Source organism: Notamacropus eugenii, chromosome 1, assembly GCF_028372415.1.
Source record: "Notamacropus eugenii isolate mMacEug1 chromosome 1, mMacEug1.pri_v2, whole genome shotgun sequence".
Taxonomy (NCBI): domain Eukaryota; kingdom Metazoa; phylum Chordata; class Mammalia; order Diprotodontia; family Macropodidae; genus Notamacropus; species Notamacropus eugenii.
This window is the reverse complement of record NC_092872.1, coordinates 126680295-126699158: the sequence shown is the minus strand read 5'-3', so window position 1 is coordinate 126699158 and position 18864 is coordinate 126680295. Positions and strand designations below refer to the sequence as shown.

General features: G+C 38.7%; 1 protein-coding gene across 5 annotated transcripts in view; it reads left to right on the top strand.

Moving 5' to 3' along the window:
• The first annotated feature begins 9476 nt into the window (after positions 1-9476).
• The window catches only part of CSNK1G1 (casein kinase 1 gamma 1), a 256264-nt gene continuing 246876 nt past the window's right edge, over positions 9477-18864 (top strand). For 2 of the 5 annotated variants that reach the window (XM_072613645.1, XM_072613632.1), the window contains exon 1: positions 9481-9635. The gene's annotated coding sequence lies outside the window, so the exon portion shown is untranslated. Of the gene's footprint in view, positions 9636-18864 lie in introns of all 5 variants that reach the window. The other 3 variants (XM_072613641.1, XM_072613653.1, XM_072613617.1) reach the window with 2 other exon arrangements.

Here is an 18864-nt window from a genome sequence, read left to right as displayed (position 1 = left end):
GTGCTAACTAGCTACCTCTAATAGTACAGTTTGGGATGTTTACTGGGGAGGTAAATACCTAGTTGGAACATGTCATATGTGGATGATATTGAAATAGGCTAGGAAAATGTAATACCAAATTACTGAAGTATTAAATATTTGCTAGACTAAGGGTATCAGATATTGTGAATATTTGCTTTAGAGCAGGGGTGGGGAACTTGCCACCTCAAGACCACATGTGGCCTTCTAGCTCCTCAAGTATTCTGTGAAGTTTGGATTCAGTCAAAAGACTGCACTTGAGATCATGTGGTATTGAGGTTGTAAGTTCCCCACCCCTACTTTTGACTGAAGATGTCATACAGTAGCCACTGGAGGGTTTTGAGCAGTGACATGGCATGAATGTCTGTCTAGACTAGAGTTGCCAAACACTTGGCCACACTTCGCTAATGTACCCCTAAACCATATTAAAATGTATTTGGCAACTGACAAATAATCAAAGAATATGAACAGGCAGTTTACAGAAGAAATCAAATCTATCAATAGTCACATGAGAAAATGCTTTAAATCACTAACAATGAGAAAAATGGAAATTAAAACAAGTCTGAGGTACCATCTCACACTTATCAGGTAGGCTACCATGACAGAAAAGGAAAATGACAAATTCTGGAAGGGATGTGGAAAAATTATTAGGGACACTAATGTACTATTAGTAAATTATGAACTAGTCCAATCATTCTGGAAAACAATTTGGAACTATGCCCAAAGGGCCATGAAACTATGTATACCTTGTGAACCAGCAATACCTCTACTATGTCTGTATTTCAAAGAGATCAAGGAAAAAGGGAAAAGAACCTATATGTATAAAAATAATTATAGAAGTTCATTTTGTGGTGGCAAAGAATTGGAAATTGAGGGGATGTTTGTCAACTGGGGAATGGTTGAACAAGTTGTAGCATACGATTGTTATGGAGTACTGTTGTGCTATAAGAAATGACAAGGGGGATGGGTTTAGAAGAACCTGGGAAGACATATATGAACTGTGCCAAGTGAAGTGAATAGAACCATGAGAACATTGTACATAGTAACAGCAATATTGTAACAATGATCAACTGTGAAAAACTTAGGTACTTTTATTAATATATTGATCTAAGACAATTCCAGAGGACTCATGATGAAAAATGCCATCCACCTCCAGAGAGAATTGAGAAACTCTGAGTGCAGATTGAAGCATACTTTTTCACTTTATCTTTCTTGTTTTTTTTTTCAACATGACTAATATGGAAATACATTTTGCATAACTCCACATGTATAAAGGGTAACGTATTTGCTTGCCTTTTCAATGGATGGGGAAGGGTCTGGAGGAAGAGAATTTCAAACTAAAATTTTAAAAAATGAACATTAAAAACAAATTAAATATTTTAAAATAGAATGGGGAAATATTTAGCAAAATAAATAAAAATGCAACAAAACAAATAACATTACATTTAAAAACTAAGTTAATCTGTGGCCCAGAGGGATTATTATGTATGGTTTAGTGGCCCCATTCTATCTGAGTTTGACACTGCTGGACTATACCACATTTCATATACTATTTTTAGTAGGTGAATAAATTGTTAAAATTAAGCAAATTGTGGAGGTCAGTAATCCCACTTTTCTATAACCTTGTAAGCTCCCCTATAAGTGATGGATATTTTTTCCTAAATGCAACTTGTATAACAGCTTAAACATGGGGATGTAGGTTTAACTCCAAGAGTGGAACCTAGGAATTTCAATATCTGACACTTTTACAAAAGAAGCTTTCAACTCCCATTTAAAAGATTCAGACTTAAATGACTTCGTAATATAATGGTTTTATTGACACAGACAAGACTTGCCATAGCCTCTTGAGAATAATACATACATCCTGGGGAATGAAGTCAAGTGAGCCTTAGTCAGCACTGCTGACAACAAGGCTAGTGAGTTTATTTAATTCTAGCTGAGCTATTTAAAATTCCAAAACATAATGCTGTTAAAGTGCTGCACTCAATATGCCAGCAATTTTGGAAAACTCAACAGTGGCCACTGGATTGGAAAAGATCAGTTTATGTCTCAAACCTAGAGAAGGCCAATGCCAAGGAATGTTGAAATTACCAAACAATTGCACTCATTTCATAACCATCAAGGTTATGGTTAAGATTCTGCAAGCTAGACTTCAGCAATTTGTGACTTGAGAATTACCAGAAGAGTAGGCTGGTTTTCAAAGAGGCAGAAGAACTAGAGACCAAATTGCCAACATTTGCAGGATTATAGGAAAAGCAAGGGAGTTCCAAAAAACATCTACTTCTGCTTTATTGACTACACTAAAACCTTTGACTATGGAGCATAACAAAATGTGGCAAGTTCTCAAAGAGATTGGAGTGCCAGATCATCTTACTCCTCTTCTGAGGAACCTGTATGAAGGCCAGGAAGCAACAGAAAGAACCGAACATGAAACAACTGATTGGTTTAAGATTGAGAAAGGAGTATGACAAAGCTATTCATTGTCACATTATTTATTTGACTCATATGCAGAGCACATCATATGAAATACCAGGCTGGAGAAATCAAAATTTGCAATTAAGATTGTCAGAGGAAATATTAACAAGTTTAGATATGTAGACAATAGATGGCAGAAAGTGAAGAAAAATTAAGAAGCCTCTTGATGAGGGTGAAAGAAGAGTGTGTAAAAGCTGGCTGGAAGTTTAACATTAAAAAAAATAAGATTCTAGAAACTGGTCCCATCATTTCCAAGCAAATGGAGAAGAAATGGAAGAAGTGTCACACTTTATATTCTTGAGCTTAAAGATCACTGTAACCAGTGACTACTGGTTATGATATTAAAAGATGCTTGCTCCTTGGAAGAAAAGCCATGGAAAATGTGGAGAGCATACATCACCTTGCTGACAAAGGTCCACATAGTCAGAATTATGGTTTTTCCAATAGTAATGTTTGGCTGTGACAATTGGATTACATATAAGGAAAGTTGAGCACCCTAGAATCAACACTTTCAAACTTGGAGCTGTTGAAGACTTTTGAGAGATCTTGGACAACATGAGGAGCAAATCAGTCAATACTTAAAGAAATTCAGTTTGGAAGGCCAAATATTAAAGATAAAGCTTAAATACTTTGGCCAATAATGAGAAGATGGGACTCATTGGAAAAGACCCTCAGGTTGGGAAAGATTGATGGCAGAGGATGAGATGAATAGGTAGTGTCATGGAAGCAATGAACATGAGCTTGAACAGTCTTCAGGAGATAGTGGAGGATAGAAGGCGCTGGCATGCGCCAAAGAGTTTGACATGATTAAACAAATGAACAAAAAAACCTCTTGAGAGACAAAGCATTCTTTAAACCACTTCCTCCCTGTAGCTATACCCTTCTTTACAGCAGTCTGTAAAGTCTCCATGATTCACAGTACTCCCTAAAGTTCTCCCTAAGACTTTTGTACCTTGTTGCTATTTTGCCACCAATCTCTTTTGATTCTTCCGCTTCACTGTCAGTTTCCTTTGTTCCTTCTATGAGTTGTAGGCACTTTTTGCCTATCACTATTAGCAGTTCTCCTTTTCTGCTTCTTGCCATTCACTTTCATTGCACATAATGCCAGTCTTTCAGCAGCTGGATTGTGGAAGGGTTATACTAGATTCTCAGCTGGCAGTGTTACTTCTTTTTTGCCTTAGGGAAATCAAATGCTTCTAGCTTATTTCAACTTTTTGCTGTTTTATACCTGTGTTTCACAGTCTTCATATCCCACAGTTCCAGACAGAATCCTTTCAGGTGGCAGTGGGAATGAATGCCTTGCTCTTGGACCACTCAAAAATGTTGAATTTATGGATCAGTTTATGGAATATTTGTAGCCATTTTCTTTCTCCCTTCTAAGGTGTCTGGCGGTGACCCTCTCATTCATGTTAACTCCTCACTCTGAATATTTGGGGATTCATAAAGCCACTTCAATTTCCCTTCCACTTAGTTTTTCTTCTAAGACAGCTGGTTTAAATTACACAGATTATCCCCAAGCTGTTTCTTGGAGCTTTCCAAAAGACTTCCAGATTTTATTCCCAGTTCAGATTTTGTGAGGAGGGCAAACCCTCTCCTACATTAAAAAAAAAACTGTAAGGGAAAAAAGGACTAGAAGACTTTAGAAAAGAATATTTTCATTTATTAGAATATTTTAACACTTATTTAATAATATTTAACAGAGTAGAATTTTTTAATTTAATCGAAAAAATTCCTTGATGTTTTAATATTGGATTGGGGTAAGGGGTGGGGGTAGGCAGGGGAAGGATACTGATTCTCATTACCACCCAGGCTGAAAGCAAAGCAACTACTTACAAGCCTAATCTCACTGTTGATTGTCATGGAAGCTTCAAACTGCTCTGACTTGGATCAGCTCAACCTTCCTTTAGCATCCTAGCATCCTCTTAACCTCTAAACCTGGAACTTACCTTATTGGTGATAGAACTAATTAATGGGTTAATTAATTAATTAACTAACTAACTTAGACTCCCATTAAGCTTTAGCCTAACTGCAATTCTGAACTCTGGAGTTCAAAGATCTACCTGACTTAGTCTCCTCCAGTAGCAAGGGTTATAGGCATGGCTTACTGCGTCGACTAGTCAGAATTTGAGCACAGGATCACAGATCCAGAGCTGAAAGGGACCTCAGAAGCCATCTAGCTTCACCCCTCATTTAACAGATGAGGAAACTAAGACCTAGGTCACATAAGTAGTAAACATTAGAAGTGGATTTTGAATTTAGGTCTTTTGACTCCAAAGACAGTGTTAAAATTATATTCAAGAATTTATTGGCTTAAATGAAGTATCCAGTTTGACAACACCTACTATATATATGTAGTAGAGCACTATGCTAAGAAATGGGTATAGAAAGATGAAAAAAACACAGTCACATGTACATATCCTAAAGGATTTAAAATCTCATAGGCAGTCTGGTTTGGGGGGAAGGAGAATTAGATTTAGTCAGGTGATGTGGGTTCTAGTTAAGGCATTGATAAAGCACGTGACTGGGGCAATCATCCTGAATCAAATCAGAGTTAGAGCTGGAAGGGATGGTAGAGGCTCTCTTAAACAATCTTGTTTTATAAAGAAGGAAAGTAAAACCCACTGAAGTTAAGGGATTTGTTTAAAGTCATATATGTAATGCACATCAGAGGTAGGGTTTGAACCCAGGTTCTCCAACTCTACATCCTTTGTTTTTTTTTAAGTAGATACAATTTTGCCTCTTGTCTTTTTTTTTCTCTGTTTTCTATTTCTAGATTATCCTTCTACCTGTTCTTCATCTGTTGAGTTTCTACTCATTTTTTATAGCCCAATTCACCTTTTTCATGAAGCTTTCCCTGATTTCTCTCTCCTCCTTGCTCTCCAGTCAATCATTCTTCCCCTACTCCTCCCCCATTTTTATAGCACTTTGTGTTGTACCTTTCAAATGCACCTATGCTTTAATTTGTATTAGTTATCTTTGTACGTATTATATCTCTACTAGTCTGTAAGTTCTATAAATTTTCTATTTCCCTCTGGTGCCTAGATAAGGGCTTGAATTAGAATGGTAGCAGTAGGAAAGTATGATTAGAGGGAAACTATGAAGACAGAAGAGACAAGGCTTGGCAGTTAATTGAAAATGAAGGAAAGTAGAAAGTCAGAGATGATTCTTAGTGTTTCTAGCTGGAGGACTGGGAAGATGGTGGTACTATTTTTTGTTTTCTTCTTTTTTCTCCAAATTTATTAATTTACTTGTTTTCAGTTTTCAACATTCACTTCTATAAGTTTTAAAACATAACAAAAGAGAAAATAGTCTGCTTCATTCTTCTTTTTGACTCCATAGTTCTTTCTCTGGATGTGGATGGCATTTTCCATCATGAATCTTTTGGAAATGTTTTAGATCCTTGAATTATCGAGAAGGGCTAAGTCTATCAAAAACAGTCCTCATACACTGTGGCTATTACTGTGTATAATGTTCTTCTGGTTCTACTCATTTCACTCAGCATCAGTTCATATAAGTCTTTAGAGGCTTTTCTGAAGTCTGTCTGTTTGTCATTTCTTATAGTACAATAGTATTGCATTACATTCATATACCACAACCTATTTAGTCATTCTCTAATTGATGGATATCCCCTCAATTTCCAGTGCTTGGTCACTATAAATATTTATGTACACGGGGGTCATTTTCCCATTTTTATGATCTTTTTGGGATACAGCCCTAGAGGTGGTACTGCTGGGTCAAAAGATATGCACATTTTTATAGCCTTTTGGGCATAGTTGATGGTAGTACTATTAAAAGAAATAGAGATATCCAAAGAAGGATCAGGTTTCATGGGGAAGATGATGTTTTTCATTTTGAATATCTTTCCTGCAATCTAACAAGAACATTTTCCATTTTAGGGATAGGAACTGGATTTGTAATTTCTTTGATCTAGGTAATTCTCAGGTGACAAAATTCACTATAACAATGCAAGTCACTATTTCCTTTGCACCTTACAGGCTTGGAGAGTTGCATAGAACAGTAAGAAGTTTAATGACAGTCTAAATCAAAAACCAATATGTATTAGAGGTGGGATTTGAATGCTCGTCTTCCTGGCTTCAAAGACAGTTCTCTGTTTACCAGGCTACAAAGCTCCTCCTTTTTCATTTGATTCATATTCATTGAACATGTGCTCCTTTCATTTCTTCATTTCTTTGCACTGATTGTCTCATGTGCCTGGATTGCACTCCTTCCCTACCTCTTTCTTAAGAGTCTCTTCCTTTAAGATACAATTTAAGTATCATCTTCTAAGCCTTTCTTGATGACACCCGACTGCTAGTTTCCTCCCTTCCAAACTCCATGTATTTAACTACTTTGTATATATTTGTATTTATTAACTTTGCTACCGCTGTTGCTCTTTGTCCTTTGTTCTGGAAAAGGACTGTGACATCAGGGAGGTGATTCCATGATTATTTATTGCATGTATATATGAATGAATAAAAATAAACACACATTTGTTGTCACAAAATGTAAACTTGCAGATAGGGATCTTTTTCAGACTTTGTACTCGTATCCCCAGCAACTAAGACATAGTTAAGTGCTTAATAATAAATACTTGCTGAGTGATTGATTGTGCTGACAATTGAGACAGCTGAGCCAAAGCTTTTGTTTGGAATTGTTAGCACTAAAAAAAAAAGCTCCATTTATTATGTTGAATTAATTTGTCACTTTTAGCTAGGTACCTTTAATACAAGTAAAAAGCATAAAATCAATAGTAAGTGAACGTGCTGGTGTTACTTTTCATATGGAACATGAATATTTGCGGGAGTGTCAGAGAAAGTAATCTGCCTAAGTATAAATGTTCTAGCACTGACACAGTTCTGAAGTTCTTTGCTAAAATTTTCCCTGGTTTGGCATTAGGTGCCAGTTATTATATGTCTTCCTGTAGTCTTATAGTCTACAGTAAGTCAGTTTAATGATGACTCATGGATATAGCAAGACAATAATCCTGCTGTTTCTTTTAAATTACCCAGAATTCATATGGACTCGTTTTCCTTCTGTCCCAAGCTGAGGACAGTGGCAGGATGACTCTGAGCCCAGTATGAAATCCTTTGATAGGTTAATATGGCCAAACAAAAAATAATGTCTGATAATGCAAATACACTTACTGGCAGACAATGGAAAACAAATTCAGGAAATGCTATTAGGAGGAACGCTGCTTTGTGTAGACTTCTATAGGATGGAAGTCAGAGATTTGGATATGCATTCCTGAGGTGTAGCAGAATGAGTGAAAAAGGCAGAGAGAAATTTTCTAATACTCTACTCTCCTTTCTAAAGTTTCATTTTGAATAGAATCTCTTCTAAAAGACCCCTAAATTTCCAATTCTCCTACTTGAATATTTACAATTCTACTGGAATTAATTAACAATCATTTAATAAGCACTTACTAGACACTAGGATCTGCTCTACATGCTAGAGAAATAGAACAAATCAAAACAGCCTGCTGGAAGAGCTTACATTTTACTGGGGAAAATATATACACATATATATATATACATAAATGTGTATACATACAAATGTAACCATATACATGCATGTACACACATATACAAATATAGGTAATATGTACACTAATTATGTTGTAAAATATATTAAGTGGTCTATATATGTGTGTATATGTACATATGTGTATGTCTGTATAGGCATATATCTACATTTACATACATATGCACACACATATACACAGTTAAGATATACAAACCTAGTTTGTATGGATATCTGCATACACGCATGTATAATACATACACATACATCTATAGATGTATGCCTATATCTATTGGTATGCATGTTTTTTGCACACACATGTTGTTTTTGGCTGGATGGGACATTCTATTTAGGTTTGCCGAATTGGTAAGGAAGCCTCTTTCACTGTTCGGATACAAAGTATCAGGTAAACAGAAGGCACGAGCAGCTGAGCTTGGAAGGATACTTAATTTCCAAGTAGTAGAGTGAGGAGCGCTGGCCAGGCACGCAAGGCAGAGCTCTGCAGCGGCACGGAAGAGCAAGCAGCACTTCTTATCTGCACTTTTCTCCCACCATCAGGGCAGGTGTCGTTGGTATTGCAGGCACGGAAATTCTCTTCTCTTCACCCCTTCCACTTTTCCCATTTCCCCCTTCAGAGCTGTAAAAAGACCCGTTCATTCATTCCTTTCCTGTTTCTACGCCTTAGCGTCTAATCCCGTTTGCTCCCAAATCTTAGCAAATACATGTTATGCTACTTTCCAATCAGAAGGAGTCACATCAAAATCGTTTCCACTTCTCAGCCTCGGGAGCCGTGAAAGGGGAAGACGCCAATGAGCACCTCCAACCGCGGCAGGAGAAAGGTGGCTTTTTGTTTTGTCTTCCATCTGGCTGAAATACAACGGGACACCGCCCCCCCCCCCCCCCTCCCACCGAGGGAGATGCCCGCCGTACGGCGCGAAGAGACTCCCGAGGGGTGCGGGCCGCGGGTCGGAGGGGCAGCACCGGTCCGGCCTGGGCCCGACGGCTACGGAAGAGCAGGGGAGGTTCAGAGACCCGGGGGCTGTGGGTGTGGGGTAGGTAGAGGGATAAGGAAGGTCGAGGTGGTTGGATGCGTAGAGGAGAGCATGCGCGCGCGGGTGATCCGGTTCTCAAGTGGGGTGTCAGCTAAGGAGAAGAAAGTGAGGGGCCGTCATTGTAAGGCGAAGAAGAACGGAGTCTGTATAAAGGGGGGGGCTCCCTTCGCTAAGTTACTTGGAGAGGAAAGGTGGGGGTGGGGGTAAGGTTTTCGGAGGTACTTCCGCTTAGCAACCCCACGCGGTTGCTAGGGAAGGCTGGCGCGGTGGCCACCCGGAAGCAATTCTGCGCAACCCTCCTCGGCTTCTCCAGGCTTCTCCTATCGGAGGTTAGGGCGCTGGGCTGGCTTCGGGCCGAGGGCGGGGCCGACTCTAGTAGTTCCGGTTCACCTCCTGCCGCCCCTCTGCTCCCCGCCTCCCCCATCCCCCCCTCCCCTCCCGCACCCCTCCACCCTCCCGCTCCTGGGAAAGAGAGAAGGAGCCGCGGCCGGTGGGGAGAGGAGCCGCTCGGCGCCAGCGGGAGGGGACCGCGCCTGCCGCACCTGGGGTCGCCAGCACGGCCGGATCCAGGTACCTGCTGCGGCTCCTGCGGGGCCCGAGGGTCTAGCGAGCGGAGCACACGTCCCCAGGGTCGGGCCGGGGGCGGCGGGGCTTCTGGGGCGGGCGGGGCAGAGGCCGGCCCGGCCGGAGGGTCGAGTTGGCGCGGGGGCGCCGGGCACGGCCGGGGGTCGGGGCGAGGGCCGGAGGCTCCCTTCCCTGAGGGGGAGGCCCGGGCTCGGAGCCGAGCGGCCTTTCTCTTCTTGGCCCAGGCTTGTCACCTGGACGGCTCTTCCTCGGGAAGCATCCTCCCCCGGGGCCGGAGCGGGGCTCGGGCACCCCGGCCGTGCTGTCACCTCGGCTGGGCCGCGGCTGCCGGCGGAAACCGGGCTCCCTCCGGGGTGGGCGGGGGAGAGGGCTGTGCGCGGTGGGGCCGGGCGGGGAGCCGCCCTTGGCACCGCCGGCGGGGAGGCCCCCAACCCACGGCGGGCGCAGCGGCTTCCCCATCCCGGGACTCCGGAGCGGGCACCCGGGCCAGGGGAGGTTGTTCCTGGATGATTCTTCCAGTGTTTGGAAACTGTTGCCAGTTAAGTGATCGTCTAAGTGGCACACTGTGCCCTGGCTCGGAGAGCTCCCTGGCTGGCTCCCAGCCCTCGCAACCTGCTTGTCCTTTGATCCGCCGTAAGTTCTTTTAGGGGAAGGCAATTCCGGAAAGCTCCAAAGTGCGGGGTGCGGAGGCTGAGATCCCCCCAGCTGACCATGGAGTGATGTTCGTGTCTGTATGAAGGAGTACAGAGGTGGTAGTGGTGGAGGAGGAGGGTTGGGGGGCTTGCAGGATGTGGAGGTCTAGGCCAGGCTTGTTCGGGCAAGCCTTTACCAACTGCTTCTTTTGCCAGGAAACCTGCCTGCCCTAGTTTAGATGGAGCAGAAAGATCCTCGTCATTTGTGTTCTGTGCTGATAGGTGTCTCAGAATAGCTGAGATGTGAGAATTCACAGCTCTTAGGACTTCGTGCAGCTGAATCTTCTTAGTCGTTTAAGACCGTATGATAGAAACGACCTCATTCTCATAGCGAGACAGTTGAGTGATGGAGAGCACTTGGAGATACGGTTGAGAAATGGAGGGGACTTGGAGGCTAGCTGATAAGAAGAGTGAGTACTGGATCAAAATAATGTTCCAAAGACTGTGTGTACATCATGGTGAGTGGCTACCAGATTTTGATCATCCATTTTAAGTGGCATAGATTGCAATTGTTAGTGGCTCCATCAAGCTTCTTAGCAATGAGGTAAAAATGTATGCATTTACATAAAGGATAAAATAAATTTTTTTTCTCAGATTTTTGCTATGTGCATTTATAAGAGGAACAATTAAACTAGAAGTCATACATATTGCATAAATCTTGGAATTAAAAATTGTATCTGGTGATGAAGATAATATATTTTTAAGCCCTAGATTTTCAAAATTACCTCTAATTTAATTACTAAAATTCTTCTATTAGTACTAGGACTTCACTTGTAAAAGTTGATCACACTATTAGCAAAACTTGCTTGGAGTTCTTGAAAGTGCATTACTATAAAAACATAAAATTGGGAGTTGCTATTTTTAACTTATTTATTAGCATCCTGAAATAAATTATGTCTTTATGTTTGCTTTTGCATTTTGAAGGAATTTATTCTCAGCAACTTACTAAAGAGTAGGGCTTTTCAGTTAAAGTAATTGGCTGGCTCGTGGATATAATTGGTAGTGATTTTATAACTCTCAGATAATTTGTTCTGCTTTCAGAGATTAAATGAAACATCAAATGACTCCATGGAATGACACTATAAGAAAGTTGATTTCTGTTTTTGTATTGTATGTAGAGTTGTTCCAGGACTTGTCGTCTCTTGTGTTTTCAAAAAACCACAAGAAAATCTCAATTCTCCAAAATTCTTTAACTGTCATTTAAAGGGACTAACCCACATTTAAAAGAGAACTTCAAATGTTTTTTTTTTTTATTTCTCTGAAGATTTAGAAGGAGCTTGAAGGATACTTTGTTGTCTAGGTGGTGTATTTAGTGTCAGAAATATAGGAAGTGTATTTAAACAGAGTTCCTGAAATTACTTGAGTCTGCTATTGTGCAAATCAGATGTATTATGTAAATGATATAACAGTAGCATAATTGCATACCAAAGTAAATTATTTCCATCACTGTTGTAAGCGTATGTTAAGACCATTTCTATATGGTCTTTTGAAAGTGACTACATTTTTTTTTAACCTTTTAAAGTTAATGTTATATTGCATCGGAATTTCTCCTAAAACATACATTTAGAAAAAACACATTAAAAATTTTTATTTTGTCAGAGGCCTTGCGATATTGCTTTGGTAAGCATTTTGGAAGTTGAGGTCACTTTTTTTCTTGTTATATTCTTATCTCATGACTTTGATGTAGTTTGTATAGGAAGAAGGGTAATATATGTTAGAGTAAATAGTTATGCTACTTAAAATTGTTTGCAGTCATTAAAGAAATTGTTTGTTTGTTTTTGTCTTTATTTTTTTGGTTGTAAACTCTTTTATTTCACCAGAAAATATTCTGGTATTCATCGACCATTCTGAGGACATTTCATTGTCAAATGCAGAAATTGAATAAATGACATTTAATGGTGACATTTAATGTGTAAGGAATTCCTGCTTCAGCACTGAGTTAACAAGATGACCTCCAAAGTACATTTCAACTTTTAGATTCTCTGAAAAGGAATTATAAAAATCTTGGAAGGTGCATTTTATTTACTTTTTGAAACATTTTGTGGCATTTTGTTATACTACAAGTACTTTCCAATAACCTCCGTCCCCTCCCCCTCTAAAAAAACCAAATCCCCAACCCCAAACAAAACATATCTGAAACTTTAGTTAAGCTAAACCATTCTAAAGAGCTGGAATATAATGACTTTGACTGATGGAGTATGTTACTTTAAGCACCTTACAGGTGTTTGTAGACAGGAAGGAAGTAGATTCTAATATCAGTCATCTGAAAGCAACATTGATTGCTGCATTTGATCTGAATTCTGTTGTACTTTACTTCTGTCTTCATTTGCAGTATTGCAGTATTGCATTACAGTATTGCAGTTAGTTGTAGTCTGGTAATGTTTTGCCCTGCCTCACTTCATACATATTTCCCTGGTTTCTCTGATTTATTTATATTTATCATTCTCTATAACACAATGATATTCCATTAAATTCGTATACCACAATTTATTCAGCTGTTTGATCGTCATTAAGTGCTTTGTTTTCAGTTTTTTGCTGCTTAATTAAGCACTGCCATGAATATTTTCATATATATGGGACCTGTCTTTCTGCCATCAATCTCAACAAGATATATTTTAAGAAAGAAATAGATAAATGTCTCATACAGAAATGTTCAATCATAATTTGGATACTTCCAGTATGGTTGTAGTTGGTGGAGAAATGTTTGAAATTTCTTCGGTGGTGGTTTTTTTTGGGGGGGGGGGGGGGCTTTTTTTCTCTTGATCTTGCCTTTCTAAGGATATTGCTTTTATGATTTCTCTAACTAGGAATGTAATCATTATACTGAGACATGAAGTTTATGTTATAAATTTTAGAATCCCTGATCTTAAATATGACAGTCAGTTTTCTTAAAAGAAATTTTGAAATTGTAGAATATGATAGGGAAAAAAATGACCAAACTTCTGTCTGCTGACTTCTGCCTCATGTGATGTTCTCGAGAAATTCAGGGTAGGAAATAAATGTTTCAGCTATACTATTTTACGGTTTACATATTATTTCTTAGAAAACTAAATTGAATTTTGACATTGCTGGGATTGTGTTCAAGCTGGACTCGGAAAAAATGAGATGCCATCTGTTTCAGAGCTTTTCCCTTTCCTATGCCCCCTATCTCCTTGGTTTTTGGCTTTGGATTTACCAGTTTACTTATGTTCGAAATGTGCATTCCCAAATAAAATATCATGTAATGTCAGCTATATCTGGGGATACAACATAAGTAATGCATTTTTAAATTGAGTTGGTCAATATCCTTCACCTCCAGAAAGAATAGAACACCTCAGTTGAAAGTTATTAAGTTCTTTTAAATTATTTGAACATTTAGGTCTCTTTCCTATTTAATTCTCTGTGTTTACTTAATAAACCACTATTTACAGTTGTGCTTGCCCCATTGTAACTTTTTCGTGGGGCTTTCTGAGAATCTGATGTAGAAGTTATAAATATTCCATAATTTAAACTTTTAAATCAGAGATGAAACTTAGCAGATAATTATTAATGTAACTGTAGCCCAAAACATTAAAAAATTATCATTGGTGTATGTTGACCTGTATATATTTTTACTACTGATAATCTGTCTTGGGTCTATGCATGCACTAAATAAAACATTCTTAGTGCAATTTTAGCTTTCTTCAACAGGGAAAGTTCTTAAAACCTATCAACCTTAGAAACAGATAATTAAGCTTCAGAACTCCCTGAGAAAGACAGTCATTGAAATCATTGGTTGTATACTCTTTCCCTTTCTCTCCCCCCCCAACAACTATCTTGTTTTAATGACTGTTGCTGAACAGGTTTTGTGATGACTTCTTGGTTTTGGGTGTATGGGTTAGGGGACGTAGAGTTGAAAAGTTGTTAGTAGGGAAGGTGAAGCCATGCCCAGAGGTGCCCATTTGCTGAAGGGCAAGAGGGAAACAGTGTCTGGAAGTGGAATCTAGGTCAAAACAAAGACCACTTCAGAGTCCAAGGGAATTCTCAAGAGGCAAGACCCTGGGTAGTTTCAGTAGTTTGATTGTGAGACAAGTACTAAAAGTATCATGCTTGAAAAAGTTCCTCTATTTACCATGTTCAGTTTTTCTTCCAGGATTGTGGGTGCATTTATATATCTGCCCTTTGAAAACTGGCCCTACTTTCCATTTGTCTCTGGAGGCTTTTTAGCAGGAAAGCTCTTCCTGTCATTGCTTTAAAAAAATGTTTTATTGATGATTTTTTTAATCTCCTAATAGAAACCCCTTGTAACACCAGCACATTGATGGAACTATGACAGCATGTGCCTCACTTGCCTCTGCATATGGGGGCGTGTGCCTCATAATTGGTCCTCTGTAGTCAAGATTGTTGTTATTTTTTATGGCAGCATCTACTAAATATACAATTCACAGCTACAGCTGTAGTTTACTTCTGGAAACCAGAAAGTGGAGTTGGCTGTTGTGGAAACAAGGAGAAATGTCTGAAGTCTGAAGAGTCAGCTATCCAATCAGAACGCATCAACACATCAGAATTTTAAAACTGGAAGGAAATTTTAGCTGTTGTCTAATCCAAACCCATCCTTTTACAGATGAGGAAATCTGAGGCTTGTAAAGGTTGTGGTTTTTGCTCAAGGTCACGCAGCTAGTAAGTAACTGCCATATGGAACTTGAACTTGGGTGTTTTTAGCATCCTTTCTTTGACACCACATCTACCTCTTAGCAAATGACCTTGGGAGGATAATTAAATGGGATGGATAGCAATGTTACTACTTTATTTAAGGATGGAAGGGACAGGAGTAAGGTAGAAATCATTCTTCAGGAGTATGTTCATCTCCTAGAGTTAGTTATCTTTTTCTAGCCTGTTCAGTCAGCAAATTCCAGTTTTTCTCATTAAAGACTTCTAGATTTAGAGTAGGAAAGGACCTTAGAGGTAAGTGAGCCCCTTTCCCACCCCCCTTCTTTTTTTTACAGATGTGGAAACTGAAGCCCTTTGAGTTTGTGATTTGCCTAGAGTCACACAGGCAAATAAATGGCAAGGTTGAACTTGCCCTAGAACTCCAAATCCAATGTTCTTTGCACTATACCCAGTCTGCCTCCATATCTGCTATGTCTGAATCTCAGCCCCAAACCCACCTTCTGCAGGAGACCTCTCCTGGTTCCTTCATTCTCTAATGAATTTCCTTTTCAGAGTACTTTCCATCTATTCTGAATACATGTTGTATGTACCTATTTCTGTCCTCCTCCACCCTCACCCCACTGTATCCTTCCTGAGGGAAGGGACTATGTTTTTTTTGCCTTTCTTCCTATTCCCAGAACTTCGCACAGTGAATGCACGTAGTATTTAATATATTCTTGTCGATTGAATAGAACTTTTTGAGTAGTGAACATTTTGCTTCTCTTAAGTGCTGGAGTGATCTTTCATTCTAGTCTTAGTTTTGTGGTGATTAATAGATTTTTAAATGAATGAATAGTTTGTGTCCCCAAATGTTTCCATTGGAGTAAACCTGATCCCATATATACTCTTTTGTTGTAGTTCACAATCCTTTTACACAGATACACAGTATTTGAGGAGATTAGGAACTATTGATTATATTCTTATCTTTGTGTTCTTTCCCCCATTTTGAACAGGCCTGTAATTTCATTTGTATCATGGACTCTTTCTAGCTTCATCAATGTACACTAAAGCTTGCTCTGCATCTGATAGTCTGAGGCTTGAGAGAGTTGTGTGGAGCACCAGAAGGCCATGGAGTCACATTGCCCTGGACTGCATGACTAGTATGTCAGAACCTACTGTCTTTCTGGCTCCCAGAGCAGTTCTGTACCAATTATTCCAACCTTTCCCCCATTATTGAGTTTTCATGAATGGTATTCAATTGTTTATCAGGTTGAATGAGCATTGTAGAGTACATTTCTCTTCCTTTGATGTAATATACCCTCTCTATACTTGAGTGTACATAATAATAATGGATAGGATTGATTATGTGGATAAATAAAATGCAATGTTTACCTACCAAATCTTTTTTTAGTGCCATCTTTAGTCACACTGTTAACCAGAACTGCTGCCAAGTAGCTACTCTCACCAAATTTTTTACCTTCATTTCCTAGAGCTTACCCTCTTACTGTTAGTAGGAAAGAGTGCTGAACTTGGAATGAAGAGAGACCTGGATTTGATTCCCATCTTGACACCTCTGTCTGAGCCTGACTCTCAGTTTTCTCATCTGTAAAATGAGGATGATAATACCAGTTGTTCTTAAGATCAAGTGAGATGATAGTTGGAAAACACTTTACAGACCTTCAGGAGCTACATCACTAATAGTTATTATTACTTAGGTTCTCATGGACTGAGGTACGGAAGAAAAATAAAGGGCCAGATTATGACAAATAAATATCATCAGCTCCTGAAAAATGGGAAGCTGATTGATTTATAGTATCACTTGTCATAGATTGTGTTTTCTTTGTAATATAGAAAATTCAGTTGTCCTTAATGATGAAGTCTTACTGCTTTGCCTCTAAAGGCCTCTTCTTTTGTTAATGACACTTAAGGTTTCCTTAATATCCAAGGGTCCCCCCCAACCCGGCCTTGGTTTTGGAGTTGATGCTCCGCTGTTCTATTTTATTTTTTAACTTTGTAACACCGTGTTCCTTAAAGTTTGCTATGTGTTTGTTTTATTAAAGTGAATAGGTTAATTTTGTTCTAGGTCATTTTTAGAATTGCATGGCATCTTTTGTAAGAATTGGATACGCTTTCTGGTATTTTGAACCAGGGCAAGTAATCACTTGTCTAAGAAAAACATAATTTAGAAATTTTTTGTTACTCAGAGTCTGGATTACAAAGGTGTGATTTTTAAAAGACAGAATTTGAGGTATGTACATAGGGTATTATAAGGTGTAAACTATGTGGTATACATAGGTCATGAGATAGCTGCAAATGACAAATGGGAATTTGAATGTTTAATTTTATAACTAAATATTATCTTTGTTCTATATCCCTTATGCTTTCTAATTGAATGTTATTGTGGCACAAGGTTTCATCTTTGCAGATTTCTTGGCCAGTGCTTTTAAGTGTTTGCTACTTACTGTTTCATTTGTTGAAGATTATCCAGAAGCTGCAGCTGGCAAAGTCTGAGAAGGAAGAAATGTTCTGGATGATGGTGTGTGCTCTCTTGATCTTCCTGTTTTTTGACTGTAGCTCAGGTCAGAGTTTTAATCTTTAATGATATATGTATGTGTGTGTGTTTGTGTATGTGTATATACATCTATATATAGACATATATCTGTATATCTATATATTATCTGGGACATCACTATCTTCCAATTACCTTAATTTGCCATAGAACTTTCTTTAACTTTAACATAGGACTTGCTTCCTGTAGAAGGTGGAATTTTGATTGGGACTTAAAGGAAACCAAGGAGGTCAGTAGTTAGAATAGAGGAGGGAGATTGTTCTAGGCTTTGGGGACAGCTAGAAAAATGCCCAGATCTGAGAGGTGGAGCGTCTTGTCCTGGAGTAACCAAGAGGCCAATGTCACTGGATCAAAACGTATATTTTGGGGAATAAAGTGTGAATAGACTGGAAAGACAGGAATATGCTAGTTTATAAAGGGTTTTGAATGCCAAACAGAGCATTTTATTTTTGATCCTGGGGATAATTCACTGGAGTTTATTGAGTAGAGGACCTGACAGTGGTTGGACCTGTGCTTTAGGAAAGTCAAGTTGCTTAACTTTTTGAGCCTTAATTTCCTACTTATTTGCAAAATTAAATTAAATTTAGGAAGGCCTATTATGTGCAGTGCACTGTACTAGTTTCTGGTAATATAAGACCAAAATGAAAAACAGTTCCTGACTTCAGGGAGATGAAATTCTGGGAATAATACTACCTGTAATAATACCAGTTTCACTGGATGGTTTTAGGTCTTAAGATATTAGTAAAGTTATTTGTAAACCTTAAATTAGTATAAAATATCAGTAACTTTTCATAATTCATGCTATAGGTTTAACAGTTATAAGAGCAGTAGTTTGTCTTGTATTTGGTAGGATCTGCCAGTTTGTACTTCTCTTTCACAGCCTTAGAAATCTAGAATCACCCCCACTCTGTGACATGGCATTGGAGTTGGATTATTTTTGAGTTTGTCATTGGTGTCATTATTGGTAGCCAACAAATAGTACTTTTACCTTAATAAAAATTTTATGAAAAATCACCATTTTTTTCAGAGCTAAGATATTTGTTAGTATTTGATGACACAAGGCAATATATCATTTAAATGTGCTGATATAGTCATACAACTCAGAGTATATTATTATATAAAAACTCAGAGTGTGCATTAATTTGATATGCATCCTGTAAATTCAGGACTTGAAAGAGTTACTACATCTGTTGAGAAAACAAATCATAGAACTATTCATGAGTTTAATGTCTTTCATTATGTGTCCTTTGATGATTTAATGAATTTAGCCCCTGCTATTATTTACTCAGTGAAAATTACTGAATACATAAGTAATACTGATCATTTTCATTATTCTTTACACTAT